This window comes from Danio rerio, chromosome 7 (genome assembly GCF_052040795.2).
Source record: "Danio rerio strain M-AB ecotype USA chromosome 7, GRCz13ab, whole genome shotgun sequence".
NCBI lineage: Eukaryota > Metazoa > Chordata > Actinopteri > Cypriniformes > Danionidae > Danio > Danio rerio.
In genome coordinates this window covers 59,912,726-59,925,512 of record NC_141027.1, presented here as the reverse complement: position 1 = coordinate 59,925,512, position 12,787 = coordinate 59,912,726, and the positions used below count along the sequence as shown (strand labels likewise).

The window sequence follows — 12,787 nt, the reverse complement described above, 5'->3', positions numbered from 1 at the left end:
TGATGCATTTTATAGCTGGATCTGGTTTTATTACATTCTGAATTGGACGTTGAAAATGAGCTTATCTCAGCCAGCAGAGAGGTCAAATCACAGTAATGCAAACTCAGTCAGAGACATAGATTTTCACTTGCAACTTGCTTTAACATGTTTAACAGTGCATGAAATGTTGTCTAAAACAAAAAAGAATGATGCATTTTATAGCTGGATCTGGTTTTATTACATTCTGAATTGGACGTTGAAAATGAGCTTATCTCAGCCAGCAGAGAGGTCAAATCACAGTAATGCAAACTCAGTCAGAGACATAGATTTTCACTTGCAACTTGCTTTAACATGTTTAACAGTGCATGAAATGTTGTCTAAAACAAAAAAGAATGATGCATTTTATGTCTGGATCTGGTTTTATTACATTCTAAATTGGACGTTGAAAATGAGCTTATCTCAGCCAGCAGAGAGGTCAAATCACAGTAATGCAAACTCAGTCAGAGACATAGATTTTCACTTGCAACTTGCTTTAACATGTTTAACAGTGCATGAAATGTTGTCTAAAACAAAAAAGAATGATGCATTTTATAGCTAAATCTGGTTTTATTACATTCTAAATTGGACGTTGAAAATGAGCTTATCTCAGCCAGCAGAGAGGTCAAATCACAGTAATGCAAACTCAGTCAGGGACATAGATTTTCTCTTGCAACTTGCTTTAACATGTTTAACAGTGCATGAAATGTTGTCTAAAACAAAAAAGAATGATGCATTTTATAGCTGGATCTGGTTTTATTACATTCTGAATTGGACGTTGAAAATGAGCTTACCTCAGCCAGCAGAGAGGTCAAATCACAGTAATGCAAACTCAGTCAGAGACATAGATTTTCACTTGCAACTTGCTTTAACGTGTTTAACAGTGCATGAAATGTTGTCTAAAACAAAAAAGAATGATGCATTTTATAGCTGGATCTGGTTTTATTACATTCTGAATTGGACGTTGAAAATGAGCTTATCTCAGCCAGCAGAGAGGTCAAATCACAGTAATGCAAACTCAGTCAGAGACATAGATTTTCACTTGCAACTTGCTTTAACATGTTTAACAGTGCATGAAATGTTGTCTAAAACAAGAAAGAATGATCCATGTTATGGCTGGATCTGTTTTTATCATTTTCTGAAATGGACGTTGAAAATGAGCTTATCTCAGCCAGCAGAGAGGTCAAATCACAGTAATGCAAACTCAGTCAGGGACATAGATTTTCTCTTGCAACTTGCTTTAACATGTTTAACAGTGCATGAAATGTTGTCTAAAACAAAAAAGAATGATGCATTTTATAGCTGGATCAGGTTTTATTACATTCTGAATTGGACGTTGAAAATGAGCTTATCTCAGCCAGCAGAGAGGTCAAATCACAGTAATGCAAACTCAGTCAGAGACATAGATTTTCACTTGCAACTTGCTTTAACATGTTTACCAGTGCATGAAATGTTGTCTAAAACAAAAAGAATGATGCATTTTATAGCTGGATCTGGTTTTATTACATTCTGAATTGGACGTTGAAAATGAGCTTATCTCAGCCAGCAGAGAGGTCAAATCACAGTAATGCAAACTCAGTCAGAGACATATATTTTCACTTACAACTTGCTTTTAACATGTTTAACAGTGCATGTAATGTTTTCTAAAACAAAAAAGAATGATGCATTTTATAGCTGGATCTGGTTTTATTACATTCTAAATTGGACGTTGAAAATGAGCTTATCTCAGCCAGCAGAGAGGTCAAATCACAGTAATGCAAACTCAGTCAGAGACATAGATTTTCACTTGCAACTTGCTTTAACATGTTTAACAGTGCATGAAATGTTGTCTAAAACAAAAAAGAATGATGCATTTTATGTCTGGATCTGGTTTTATTACATTCTAAATTGGACGTTGAAAATGAGCTTATCTCAGCCAGCAGAGAGGTCAAATCACAGTAATGCAAACTCAGTCAGAGACATAGATTTTCACTTGCAACTTGCTTTAACATGTTTAACAGTGCATGAAATGTTGTCTAAAACAAAAAAGAATGATGCATTTTATAGCTGGATCTGGTTTTATTACATTCTGAATTGGACGTTGAAAATGAGCTTATCTCAGCCAGCAGAGAGGTCAAATCACAGTAATGCAAACTCAGTCAGAGACATAGATTTTCACTTGCAACTTGCTTTAACATGTTTAACAGTGCATGAAATGTTGTCTAAAACAAAAAAGAATGATCCATGTTATGGATGGATCTGTTTTTATCATTTTCTGAAATGGACGTTGAAAATGAGCTTATCTCAGCCAGCAGAGAGGTCAAATCACAGTAATGCAAACTCAGTCAGGGACATAGATTTTCTCTTGCAACTTGCTTTAACATGTTTAACAGTGCATGAAATGTTGTCTAAAACAAAAAAGAATGATGCATTTTATAGCTGGATCAGGTTTTATTACATTCTGAATTGGACGTTGAAAATGAGCTTATCTCAGCCAGCAGAGAGGTCAAATCACAGTAATGCAAACTCAGTCAGAGACATAGATTTTCACTTGCAACTTGCTTTAACATGTTTACCAGTGCATGAAATGTTGTCTAAAACAAAAAAGAATGATGCATTTTATAGCTGGATCTGGTTTTATTACATTCTGAATTGGACGTTGAAAATGAGCTTATCTCAGCCAGCAGAGAGGTCAAATCACAGTAATGCAAACTCAGTCAGAGACATAGATTTTCACTTACAACTTGCTTTTAACATGTTTAACAGTGCATGTAATGTTTTCTAAAACAAAAAAGAATGATGCATTTTATAGCTGGATCTGGTTTTATTACATTCTAAATTGGACGTTGAAAATGAGCTTATCTCAGCCAGCAGAGAGGTCAAATCACAGTAATGCAAACTCAGTCAGAGACATAGATTTTCACTTGCAACTTGCTTTAACATGTTTAACAGTGCATGAAATGTTGTCTAAAACAAAAAAGAATGATGCATTTTATGTCTGGATCTGGTTTTATTACATTCTAAATTGGACGTTGAAAATGAGCTTATCTCAGCCAGCAGAGAGGTCAAATCACAGTAATGCAAACTCAGTCAGAGACATAGACTTTCACTTGCAACTTGCTTTAACATGTTTAACAGTGCATGAAATGTTGTCTAAAACAAAAAAGAATGATGCATTTTATAGCTGGATCTGGTTTTATTACATTCTGAATTGGACATTGAAAATGAGCTTATCTCAGCCAGCAGAGAGGTCAAATCACAGTAATGCAAACTCAGTCAGGGACATATGTTTTCTCTTGCAACTTGCTTTAACATGTTTAACAGTGCATGAAATGTTGTCTAAAACAAAAAAGAATGATGCATTTTATAGCTGGATCTGGTTTCATTACACTCTGAATTGGACGTTGAAAATGAGCTTATCTCAGCCAGCAGAGAGGTCAAATCACAGTAATGCAAACTCAGTCAGAGACATAGATTTTCACTTGCAACTTGCTTTAACATGTTTAACAGTGCATGAAATGTTGTCTAAAACAAAAAAGAATGATCCATGTTATGGCTGGATCTGTTTTTATCATTTTCTGAAATGGACGTTGAAAATGAGCTTATCTCAGCCAGCAGAGAGGTCAAATCACAGTAATGCAAACTCAGTCAGGGACATAGATTTTCTCTTGCAACTTGCTTTAACATGTTTAACAGTGCATGAAATGTTGTCTAAAACAAAAAAGAATGATGCATTTTATAGCTGGATCTGGTTTTATTACATTCTGAATTGGACGTTGAAAATGAGCTTATCTCAGCCAGCAGAGAGGTCAAATCACAGTAATGCAAACTCAGTCAGAGACATAGATTTTCACTTGCAACTTGCTTTAACATGTTTAACAGTGCATGAAATGTTGTCTAAAACAAAAAAGAATGATGCATTTTATGGCTGGATCTGTTTTTATCACTTTCTGAATTGGACGTTGAAAATGAGCTTATCTCAGCCAGCAGAGAGGTCAAATCACAGTAATGCAAACTCAGTCAGAGACATATATTTTCACTTGCAACTTGCTTTAACATGTTTAACAGTGCATGAAATGTTGTCTAAAACAAAAAAGAATGATGCATTTTATGGCTGGATCTGGTTTTATTACATTCTGAATTGGACGTTGAAAATGAGCTTATCTCAGCCAGCAGAGAGGTCAAATCACAGTAATGCAAACTCAGTCAGGGACATATGTTTTCTCTTGCAACTTGCTTTAACATGTTTAACAGTGCATGAAATGTTGTCTAAAACAAAAAAGAATGATCCATGTTATGGCTGGATCTGTTTTTATCATTTTCTGAAATGGACGTTGAAAATGAGCTTATCTCAGCCAGCAGAGAGGTCAAATCACAGTAATGCAAACTCAGTCAGGGACATAGATTTTCTCTTGCAACTTGCTTTAACATATTTAACAGTGCATGAAATGTTGTCTAAAACAAAAGAGAATGATGCATTTTATAGCTGGATCTGGTTTTATTACATTCTGAATTGGACGTTGAAAATGAGCTTATCTCAGCCAGCAGAGAGGTCAAATCACAGTAATGCAAACTCAGTCAGAGACATAGATTTTCACTTGCAACTTGCTTTAACATGTTTAACAGTGCATGAAATGTTGTCTAAAACAAAAAAGAATGATGCATTTTATAGCTGGATCTGGTTTTATTACATTCTGAATTGGACGTTGAAAATGAGCTTATCTCAGCCAGCAGAGAGGTCAAATCACAGTAATGCAAACTCAGTCAGAGACATAGATTTTCACTTGCAACTTGCTTTAACATGTTTAACAGTGCAGGAAATGTTGTATAAAACAAAAAAGAATGGTGCATTTTATGGCTGGATCTGGTTTTATTACATTCTGAATTGGACGTTGAAAATGAGCTTATCTCAGCCAGCAGAGAGGTCAAATCACAGTAATGCAAACTCAGTCAGAGACATAGATTTTCACTTGCAACTTGCTTTAACATGTTTAACAGTGCATGAAATGTTGTCTAAAACAAAAAAGAATGATGCATTTTATAGCTGGATCTGGTTTTATTACATTCTGAATTGGACGTTGAAAATGAACTTATCTCAGCCAGCAGAGAGGTCAAATCACAGTAATGCAAACTCAGTCAGAGACATAGATTTTCACTTGCAACTTGCTTTAACATGTTTAACAGTGCATGAAATGTTGTCTAAAACAAAAAAGAATGATGCATTTTATAGCTGGATCTGGTTTTATTACATTCTGAATTGGACGTTGAAAATGAGCTTATCTCAGCCAGCAGAGAGGTCAAATCACAGTAATGCAAACTCAGTCAGAGACATAGATTTTCACTTGCAACTTGCTTTAACATGTTTAACAGTGCATGAAATGTTGTCTAAAACAAAAAAGAATGATGCATTTTATGGCTGGATCTGTTTTTATCACTTTCTGAATTGGACGTTGAAAATGAGCTTATCTCAGCCAGCAGAGAGGTCAAATCACAGTAATGCAAACTCAGTCAGAGACATATATTTTCACTTGCAACTTGCTTTAACATGTTTAACAGTGCATGAAATGTTGTCTAAAACAAAAAAGAATGATGCATTTTATGGCTGGATCTGGTTTTATTACATTCTGAATTGGACGTTGAAAATGAGCTTATCTCAGCCAGCAGAGAGGTCAAATCACAGTAATGCAAACTCAGTCAGAGACATAGATTTTCACTTGCAACTTGCTTTAACGTGTTTAACAGTGCATGAAATGTTGTCTAAAACAAAAAAGAATGATCCATGTTATGGCTGGATCTGTTTTTATCATTTTCTGAAATGGACGTTGAAAATGAGCTTATCTCAGCCAGCAGAGAGGTCAAATCACAGTAATGCAAACTCAGTCAGGGACATAGATTTTCTCTTGCAACTTGCTTTAACATGTTTAACAGTGCATGAAATGTTGTCTAAAACAAAAAAGAATGATGCATTTTATAGCTGGATCTGGTTTTATTACATTCTAAATTGGACGTTGAAAATGAGCTTATCTCAGCCAGCAGAGAGGTCAAATCACAGTAATGCAAACTCAGTCAGAGACATAGATTTTCACTTGCAACTTGCTTTAACATGTTTAACAGTGCATGAAATGTTGTCTAAAACAAAAAAGAATGATGCATTTTATGTCTGGATCTGGTTTTATTACTTTCTAAATTGGACGTTGAAAATGAGCTTATCTCAGCCAGCAGAGAGGTCAAATCACAGTAATGCAAACTCAGTCAGAGACATAGATTTTCACTTGCAACTTGCTTTAACATGTTTAACAGTGCATGAAATGTTGTCTAAAACAAAAAAGAATGATGCATTTTATAGCTGTATCTGGTTTTATTACATTCTGAATTGGACGTTGAAAATGAGCTTATCTCAGCCAGCAGAGAGGTCAAATCACAGTAATGCAAACTCAGTCAGAGACATAGATTTTCACTTGCAACTTGCTTTAACATGTTTAACAGTGCATGAAATGTTGTCTAAAACAAAAAAGAATGATGCATTTTATGGCTGGATCTGTTTTTATCACTTTCTGATATGGACGTTGAAAATGAGCTTATCTCAGCCAGCAGAGAGGTCAAATCACAGTAATGCAAACTCAGTCAGAGACATATATTTTCACTTGCAACTTGCTTTAACATGTTTAACAGTGCATGAAATGTTGTCTAAAACAAAAAAGAATGATGCATTTTATGGCTGGATCTGGTTTTATTACATTCTGAGTTGGACGTTGAAAATGAGCTTATCTCAGCCAGCAGAGACGTCAAATCACAGTAATGCAAACTCAGTCAGGGATATATGTTTTCTCTTGCAACTTGCTTTAACATGTTTAACAGTGCAGGAAATGTTGTCTAAAACAAAAAAGAATGATGCATTTTATAGCTGGATCTGGTTTTATTACATTCTGAATTGGACGTTGAAAATGAGCTTATCTCAGCCAGCAGAGAGGTCAAATCACAGTAATGCAAACTCAGTCAGAGACATAGATTTTCACTTGCAACTTGCTTTAACATGTTTAACAGTGCATGAAATGTTGTCTAAAACAAAAAAGAATGATGCATTTTATAGCTGGATCTGGTTTTATTACATTCTGAATTGGACGTTGAAAATGAGCTTATCTCAGCCAGCAGAGAGGTCAAATCACAGTAATGCAAACTCAGTCAGAGACATAGATTTTCACTTGCAACTTGCTTTAACATGTTTAACAGTGCATGAAATGTTGTCTAAAACAAAAAAGAATGATGCATTTTATGTCTGGATCTATTTTTATCACTTTCTGAATTGGACGTTGAAAATGAGCTTATCTCAGCCAGCAGAGAGGTCAAATCACAGTAATGCAAACTCAGTCAGAGACATAGATTTTCACTTGCAACTTGCTTTAACATGTTTAACAGTGTATGAAATGTTGTCTAAAACAAAAAGAATGATGCATTTTATAGCTGGATCTGGTTTTATTACATTCTGAAATGGACGTTGAAAATGAGCTTATCTCAGCCAGCAGAGAGGTCAAATCACAGTAATGCAAACTCAGTCAGAGACATAGATTTTCACTTGCAACTTGCTTTAACATGTTTAACAGTGCATGAAATGTTGTCTAAAACAAAAAAGAATGATCCATGTTATGGCTGGATCTGTTTTTATCATTTTCTGAAATGGACTTGAAAATGAGCTTATCTCAGCCAGCAGAGAGGTCAAATCACAGTAATGCAAACTCAGTCAGGGACATAGATTTTCTCTTGCAACTTGCTTTAACATGTTTAACAGTGCATGAAATGTTGTCTAAAACAAAAAAGAATGATGCATTTTATAGCTGGATCTGGTTTTATTACATTCTGAATTGGACGTTGAAAATGAGCTTATCTCAGCCAGCAGAGAGGTCAAATCACAGTAATGCAAACTCAGTCAGAGACATAGATTTTCACTTGCAACTTGCTTTAACATGTTTAACAGTGCATGAAATGTTGTCTAAAACAAAAAAGAATGATGCATTTTATAGCTGGATCTGGTTTTATTACATTCTGAATTGGACGTTGAAAATGAGCTTATCTCAGCCAGCAGAGAGGTCAAATCACAGTAATGCAAACTCAGTCAGAGACATAGATTTTCACTTGCAACTTGCTTTAACATGTTTAACAGTGCATGAAATGTTGTCTAAAACAAAAAAGAATGATCCATGTTATGGCTGGATCTGTTTTTATCATTTTCTGAAATGGACGTTGAAAATGAGCTTATCTCAGCCAGCAGAGAGGTCAAATCACAGTAATGCAAACTCAGTCAGGGACCTAGATTTTCTCTTGCAACTTGCTTTAACATGTTTAACAGTGCATGAAATGTTGTCTAAAACAAAAAAGAATGATGCATTTTATAGCTGGATCTGGTTTTATTACATTCTGAATTGGACGTTGAAAATGAGCTTATCTCAGCCAGCAGAGAGGTCAAATCACAGTAATGCAAACTCAGTCAGAGACATAGATTTTCACTTGCAACTTGCTTTAACATGTTTAACAGTGCATGAAATGTTGTCTAAAACAAAAAAGAATGATGCATTTTATGGCTGGATCTGGTTTTATTACATTCTGAATTGGACGTTGAAAATGAGCTTATCTCAGCCAGCAGAGAGGTCAAATCACAGTAATGCAAACTCAGTCAGGGACATATGTTTTCTCTTGCAACTTGCTTTAACATGTTTAACAGTGCATGAAATGTTGTCTAAAACAAAAAAGAATGATGCATTTTATAGCTGGATCTGGTTTCATTACACTCTGAATTGGACGTTGAAAATGAGCTTATCTCAGCCAGCAGAGAGGTCAAATCACAGTAATGCAAACTCAGTCAGAGACATATATTTTCACTTGCAACTTGCTTTAACATGTTTAACAGTGCATGAAATGTTGTCTAAAACAAAAAAGAATGATGCATTTTATAGCTGGATCTGGTTTTATTACATTCTGAATTGGACGTTGAAAATGAGCTTATCTCAGCCAGCAGAGAGGTCAAATCACAGTAATGCAAACTCAGTCAGAGACATAGATTTTCACTTGCAACTTGCTTTAACATGTTTAACAGTGCATGGAATGTTGTCTAAAACAAAAAAGAATGATGCATTTTATGTCTGGATCTGGTTTTATTACATTCTAAATTGGACGTTGAAAATGAGCTTATCTCAGCCAGCAGAGATGTCAAATCACAGTAATGCAAACTCAGTCAGAGACATAGATTTTCACTTGCAACTTGCTTTAACATGTTTAACAGTGCATGAAATGTTGTCTAAAACAAAAAAGGATGATGCATTTTATAGCTGGATCTGGTTTTATTACATTCTGAATTGGACATTGAAAATGAGCTTATCTCAGCCAGCAGAGAGGTCAAATCACAGTAATGCAAACTCAGTCAGAGACATAGATTTTCACTTGCAACTTGCTTTAACATGTTTAACAGTGCATGAAATGTTGTCTAAAACAAAAAAGAATGATGCATTTTATAGCTGGATCTGGTTTTATTACATTCTGAATTGGACGTTGAAAATGAGCTTATCTCAGCCAGCAGAGAGGTCAAATCACAGTAATGCAAACTCAGTCAGAGACATAGATTTTCACTTGCAACTTGCTTTAACATGTTTAACAGTGCATGAAATGTTGTCTAAAACAAAAAAGAATGATCCATGTTATGGCTGGATCTGTTTTTATCATTTTCTGAAATGGACGTTGAAAATGAGCTTATCTCAGCCAGCAGAGAGGTCAAATCACAGTAATGCAAACTCAGTCAGGGACATAGATTTTCTCTTGCAACTTGCTTTAACATATTTAACAGTGCATGAAATGTTGTCTAAAACAAAAAAGAATGATGCATTTTATAGCTGGATCTGGTTTTATTACATTCTGAATTGGACGTTGAAAATGAGCTTATCTCAGCCAGCAGAGAGGTCAAATCACAGTAATGCAAACTCAGTCAGAGACATAGATTTTCACTTGCAACTTGCTTTAACATGTTTAACAGTGCATGAAATGTTGTCTAAAACAAAAAAGAATGATGCATTTTATAGCTGGATCTGGTTTTATTACATTCTGAATTGGACGTTGAAAATGAGCTTATCTCAGCCAGCAGAGAGGTCAAATCACAGTAATGCAAACTCAGTCAGAGACATAGATTTTCACTTGCAACTTGCTTTAACATGTTTAACAGTGCATGAAATGTTGTCTAAAACAAAAAAGAATGATGCATTTTATGTCTGGATCTGGTTTTATTACATTCTAAATTGGACGTTGAAAATGAGCTTATCTCAGCCAGCAGAGAGGTCAAATCACAGTAATGCAAACTCAGTCAGGGACATAGATTTTCTCTTGCAACTTGCTTTAACATGTTTAACAGTGCATGAAATGTTGTCTAAAACAAAAAAGAATGATGCATTTTATAGCTGGATCTGGTTTTATTACATTCTGAATTGGACGTTGAAAATGAGCTTACCTCAGCCAGCAGAGAGGTCAAATCACAGTAATGCAAACTCAGTCAGAGACATAGATTTTCACTTGCAACTTGCTTTAACGTGTTTAACAGTGCATGAAATGTTGTCTAAAACAAAAAAGAATGATGCATTTTATAGCTGGATCTGGTTTTATTACATTCTGAATTGGACGTTGAAAATGAGCTTATCTCAGCCAGCAGAGAGGTCAAATCACAGTAATGCAAACTCAGTCAGAGACATAGATTTTCACTTGCAACTTGCTTTAACATGTTTAACAGTGCATGAAATGTTGTCTAAAACAAAAAAGAATGATCCATGTTATGGCTGGATCTGTTTTTATCATTTTCTGAAATGGACGTTGAAAATGAGCTTATCTCAGCCAGCAGAGAGGTCAAATCACAGTAATGCAAACTCAGTCAGGGACATAGATTTTCTCTTGCAACTTGCTTTAACATGTTTAACAGTGCATGAAATGTTGTCTAAAACAAAAAAGAATGATGCATTTTATAGCTGGATCAGGTTTTATTACATTCTGAATTGGACGTTGAAAATGAGCTTATCTCAGCCAGCAGAGAGGTCAAATCACAGTAATGCAAACTCAGTCAGAGACATAGATTTTCACTTGCAACTTGCTTTAACATGTTTACCAGTGCATGAAATGTTGTCTAAAACAAAAAAGAATGATGCATTTTATAGCTGGATCTGGTTTTATTACATTCTGAATTGGACGTTGAAAATGAGCTTATCTCAGCCAGCAGAGAGGTCAAATCACAGTAATGCAAACTCAGTCAGAGACATATATTTTCACTTACAACTTGCTTTTAACATGTTTAACAGTGCATGTAATGTTTTCTAAAACAAAAAAGATTGATGCATTTTATAGCTGGATCTGGTTTTATTACATTCTAAATTGGACGTTGAAAATGAGCTTATCTCAGCCAGCAGAGAGGTCAAATCACAGTAATGCAAACTCAGTCAGAGACATAGATTTTCACTTGCAACTTGCTTTAACATGTTTAACAGTGCATGAAATGTTGTCTAAAACAAAAAAGAATGATGCATTTTATGTCTGGATCTGGTTTTATTACATTCTAAATTGGACGTTGAAAATGAGCTTATCTCAGCCAGCAGAGAGGTCAAATCACAGTAATGCAAACTCAGTCAGAGACATAGATTTTCACTTGCAACTTGCTTTAACATGTTTAACAGTGCATGAAATGTTGTCTAAAACAAAAAAGAATGATGCATTTTATAGCTGGATCTGGTTTTATTACATTCTGAATTGGACGTTGAAAATGAGCTTATCTCAGCCAGCAGAGAGGTCAAATCACAGTAATGCAAACTCAGTCAGAGACATAGATTTTCACTTGCAACTTGCTTTAACATGTTTAACAGTGCATGAAATGTTGTCTAAAACAAAAAAGAATGATCCATGTTATGGATGGATCTGTTTTTATCATTTTCTGAAATGGACGTTGAAAATGAGCTTATCTCAGCCAGCAGAGAGGTCAAATCACAGTAATGCAAACTCAGTCAGGGACATAGATTTTCTCTTGCAACTTGCTTTAACATGTTTAACAGTGCATGAAATGTTGTCTAAAACAAAAAAGAATGATGCATTTTATAGCTGGATCAGGTTTTATTACATTCTGAATTGGACGTTGAAAATGAGCTTATCTCAGCCAGCAGAGAGGTCAAATCACAGTAATGCAAACTCAGTCAGAGACATAGATTTTCACTTGCAACTTGCTTTAACATGTTTACCAGTGCATGAAATGTTGTCTAAAACAAAAAAGAATGATGCATTTTATAGCTGGATCTGGTTTTATTACATTCTGAATTGGACGTTGAAAATGAGCTTATCTCAGCCAGCAGAGAGGTCAAATCACAGTAATGCAAACTCAGTCAGAGACATAGATTTTCACTTACAACTTGCTTTTAACATGTTTAACAGTGCATGTAATGTTTTCTAAAACAAAAAAGAATGATGCATTTTATAGCTGGATCTGGTTTTATTACATTCTAAATTGGACGTTGAAAATGAGCTTATCTCAGCCAGCAGAGAGGTCAAATCACAGTAATGCAAACTCAGTCAGAGACATAGATTTTCACTTGCAACTTGCTTTAACATGTTTAACAGTGCATGAAATGTTGTCTAAAACAAAAAAGAATGATGCATTTTATGTCTGGATCTGGTTTTATTACATTCTAAATTGGATGTTGAAAATGAGCTTATCTCAGCCAGCAGAGAGGTCAAATCACAGTAATGCAAACTCAGTCAGAGACATAGATTTTCACTTGCAACTTGC

At 35.1% G+C, this 12,787-nt stretch overlaps 1 long non-coding RNA gene across 1 annotated transcript; it reads left to right on the top strand.

Annotated features, from left to right (window-relative positions):
* The first annotated feature begins 7,436 nt into the window (after positions 1 to 7,436).
* LOC147843223 (uncharacterized) lies at positions 7,437 to 11,890 on the top strand. The gene is made up of 3 exons (XR_015496348.1): positions 7,437 to 8,461; positions 8,649 to 10,011; positions 10,943 to 11,890. It is a non-coding gene; the product is annotated as an uncharacterized LOC147843223 (long non-coding RNA).
* The last annotated feature ends 897 nt before the right edge of the window (positions 11,891 to 12,787 follow it).